The sequence below is a fragment of the Microcebus murinus genome, chromosome 15 (assembly GCF_040939455.1).
Source record: "Microcebus murinus isolate Inina chromosome 15, M.murinus_Inina_mat1.0, whole genome shotgun sequence".
In the NCBI taxonomy this organism is placed as follows: Eukaryota; Metazoa; Chordata; class Mammalia; order Primates; family Cheirogaleidae; genus Microcebus; species Microcebus murinus.
In genome coordinates, this window is record NC_134118.1 from 59,381,557 (window position 1) to 59,385,700 (window position 4,144).

At 41.0% G+C, this 4,144-nt stretch overlaps 1 pseudogene; it reads right to left on the bottom strand.

The window, feature by feature from the left end:
• Window positions 1–727: 727 nt before the first annotated feature.
• On the bottom strand, window positions 728–1,686 carry LOC105882106 (DDB1- and CUL4-associated factor 16-like; annotated as a pseudogene).
• Between the last annotated feature and the right edge of the window lie 2,458 nt (window positions 1,687–4,144).

A 4,144-nucleotide genomic window follows, 5' to 3' on the forward strand; every position in this document is an offset into this window, starting at 1 on the left:
GAGCCTAGGATATAGAATGTCCATGCTATAATTGCTGATACACAGTACCTAAATGGGTTTAGAGTAGTGTAAGCTGGGTTTGAAACTGCACTCCCCCATAAAAACTAGGAACCCCTATAAAGTGTTATATGTAGGCATAATCTATATATAATCTGGGAAAGAAATCCATATTGCCACCATTTTCCTTTGTGTAGTTCTGCAATTTAATTCACTTCCTGAGAAATGAATGTCAGAGAAGAGTATGCTCAGAAAGGTATTATTGGGTGTAGCCAACTTCTCTTGCTTTCCACAATGGCTGTTCTGAAGGTCAGGTAACAAAAGGGGTGGCCAGTCTACTTTTTCCTTTCCATAACTAGATATCTAGTTAAAATCCATTCAGAAAGGCAGAGTAAATTGAGGTGGATAGGGTGAGTAGCGTGAGTAGGGAAGAACTGAGTGTGGATAATATTCAACTTATCTTTTGCAATGTGGTCTCTTTTGACTAAGTCTCTGTTGAAGTTCCCATTTTATCTGCAGGGTTTGTCAGATGGTGCTCACAATGCACATAGTTGAGTTACAGGATCCTCGTGTATATGTAATCAGTACTTGGTAGCACTTTGGCTTGCCAGGGCATGGCATAATTTGGTTGAGAAGGTGTTGTTTTCCCCACTGTGGGCTGTGTGATGATTAACTTTGTACTCCTTTCTCAACTAGCAACATCAATGCTATCAGAGCAAATGGTGGATCTTTATAGGGATGCAATTAGGAGTTTGTTAACTGATTTTTGAAAGTTAATGTAAGAATAAGTCATGTGGGCCAGGCATGCTGGCTCACATTTGTGATTTCAGCACTTTGGGAGGCTGAGGCAGGAGAATTTGCTTGAGGCCGGGAGTTCCAGACCAGCCTGAGCAACATAGCAAACCCCCATCTCTTCAAACAATTTTTTTTCTAAAAATTGGCCAGGTGTGGTGGTATCCTCCTGTAATCCCAGCTACTCAGAAGGCTGAGGCAGGATTGCTCAAGCCCAGAAGTTTGAGGTTGCAGGGAGACATGATCTTGCCACTGTACTCTAGCCTGGGTGACAGGAAAAGACCCTGTCTCAAAAAAATTAAAAAAATAAAATAAAATGAAAAGGAGTAAGTAATGTTGATGGGTTCAGTGCAGGTTGTTTCCGTAACTATTTTAGTTAGCCAGCCACAGCAACCAGAAACACATGAATTAGGGATCTGTTTTAGGTATTCAGGTATGGGGATGGCTCTATTCAATGTTCAGCTTAACTGTTTTGTGGCAAATTGCAGTGCTCCATTTAGGCCGGCATGATCTCTAGAGAGCAGACTGGGACTTATAAAGGGCTTTTGAAAAGGTGGGAGGGGGCCATTCAGGAATTGGTTCTAGTTTGGGGACATAATGGGAGCAATGGGAGAATCTTAGACCTATCTCTCAAAGTGTATGGACTGGTGTGCTTGGATCCAAGAGTTTAACATGATATGACTGGGAAAGATTTAAAAGTTTCCAAGTTGTAGAATATTTTAAAAGGCACTTAACCTGCCAGGCAAGACGCTTAAGAGGCATTAAGTTGGATACCCTGGGGTCCTCCTCTTCAGAGAAATCCCACTCTTCCCCAGAACTCTCATTTAAGTAGCTAATATTTTCTTCTTCACTTTCTGATTCTGATAATGGGCCAGGAGAGAGATTTCTGGGACCCATTAGAATAGAACAGAGTAAGGAACCAGAAAAAGGTAACAGTCTAAGCCAAAGAACATTGACTAACACTGGCAAATAAAAACAAGAGATGAAAAATTATTTCACCAAGATTAATTTGTCTGTCTCTCAGTCCATTATGCATACAAAGTATGCCTCTGGCCCATACCACTGTGCAGTTCTTCAAGATTATGTTATACATTCTTCACTTACAAAGAAGCTGGCATAGTGGCTCACACCTGTAATCCTAGCACTCTGGGAGGCCGAGGCAGAAGGATCGCTTGAGCTCAGGAGTTCGAGACCAGCATGAGCAAAAGTCTATTTTCTACTAAAAATAGAAAAATTAGCCAGGCACAGTGGTGCGTCCCTGAAGTCCCAGCTACTTGGGAGGCTGAGGCAGGAGGATCACTTTAGCCCAGGAATTTGAGGTTGCAGTGAGTTATGATGATGCCACTGCACTCTACCCAGCAAGATTCTGTCTAAAAAAAAAAACAGAAAAGAAAAAAACTAAGAAGGTGTCTAATTTCTCAGAATGAGCACGGTGTATAAAAGTGTTAGTCACTTACTGGTGGCACAGGTTACAGAATATCTCTTTCAAATCTTTGCTACCCAAGGAGGGAAAGGGTCCTCATCTAGGCAAGTAGATTTTCTAGGGTGGTCTCAATTGGTAGTGGTACTGTGAAGAGACACTTTGTGCACTCTGTTTTGTTGGCAGTGATATTATATCTACTCAGTAATGAAAAGAAGCTCAGGAGTCACCTTGGTTGTTCACTGGTGCAGCAACTTTTGTGCAGGGGAATGATGGCATGAGCTGTCAAAGGCATCTTGTGTGCAAGATCTGATGTTTTCCATAGGTGATGCAAATGCCCTTGAATACTGGTGACTTGGCTGTTGGACTGCATGGAAAGGTAGCCTTCTCCTTTAGATGTGCTTGCTGGGGTTAGTTTCAGGGGGCCTGTCCTGGTGGTAGAGTCCTAGATGTTAGGACTCTTGCTGGGACCTCAGAGGTTGAGGTCATAAGACCAATGTTATACAAGCCCTTGTCTCGGGATCCTCTGCCCCTTCCGCCAGAGTGGAGATTGTCCTATTCTCACCAGATTTCCTATTCTCACCCATGGAGGGTCCTTTCTTCTTTCTCACCTCAAGCCCAGCTGCAAGACCCTGCTGGGCCTAGTGCCACCGGCCCTGTTCTGACTGTCACAGCCACCCAGCCCCAAAGAACCTCTTCTGATATCATCATAAATCAGTACTCTGGATGGGTGCCTCCTATATTACAGTCAACATTTGTGGCTAAGAAAATTTATTTCTGTCTGGATGTGCTACACATTAAAAAATAATGTCTTGATATTAAATGAGCTTTAAAGCCATAAACTAACTGTATTCCTAAATGCGTTAGCCTTGAGAACCCAAGATTTTTAATATTTTTCATTGAGGCATATGACTGGGCATTGCTTCTCAGATTATTAACCTCAGTTGTTCTGGAAAAACTGACCTCTCTATCTTAGTGAGGAAAGTGACTCGATGCTATCCTTTTAGAACTAAAAGTGTCTGTGAAAATCACACTGTCTTTGAAGCACTGCCTAACAAATTTAAGTATTTTCCCCTCTTTTATTTACATCATTCAAATGTTACACAAAGTGTTCCTTTCTCTCCACATCCACACCAACATCTGTTGTTTTGGGACTTTTTGATAAAAGCCATTCTCACTGGAGTTAGGTGATATCTCATTGTGGTTTTGATTAGCATTTCCCTGATGATTAGAGATGTTGAGCATTGTTCAAACGCTTATTGGCCATTAGTCTGTCCTCTTTTGAAAAGCTTCCGTTCATGTCTTTTGCCCACTTTTTAATGGTTTTTTAAAAATGTTTTCTTGCTGATGTGCTTGAGTTCTTTATAGATTCTGGTTATTAGCCCTTTGTAGGATATATAGCACATGAATATTTTTCCCTATTCTGTAGGCTGTCTGTTCACTTTATTGATTGTTTCCTTGACTGTGCAGAAGCTTTTTAATTTAATTGGGTCCCATATATTTATTTTTGTTGCTGCTGTGATTGCTTTTGGGATCTTCTTCATCAATTCTTTGCCTAGGCCAATGTCTAGGAGAGTGTTTCCAACCTCTTATACACTGTTGGTGGGACTGCAAACTAGTAGTATGGAGATACATCCAAGAACTAAAAGTAGACCTACCATTTATCAAACAATTCCACTACTGGGTATTTACCCAAAGCAAAAAAAAAAAAGACATTTTATAAAAAAGGACACTTGCACTCAAATGTTTATAGCAGCACAATTCACAATTGCAAAGATGTGGAAACCACCAAAGTGCCCATCAATACACGAGTCCGTCAGTAAAATAGGGTGTATATGTATACTATGGATTATCACTCAGCCATAAAAAAATGTTGAACTCACACGTTTTGTAACAACCTGGATGGAACTGGAGACCATCCTTTTAAGTGAAGTA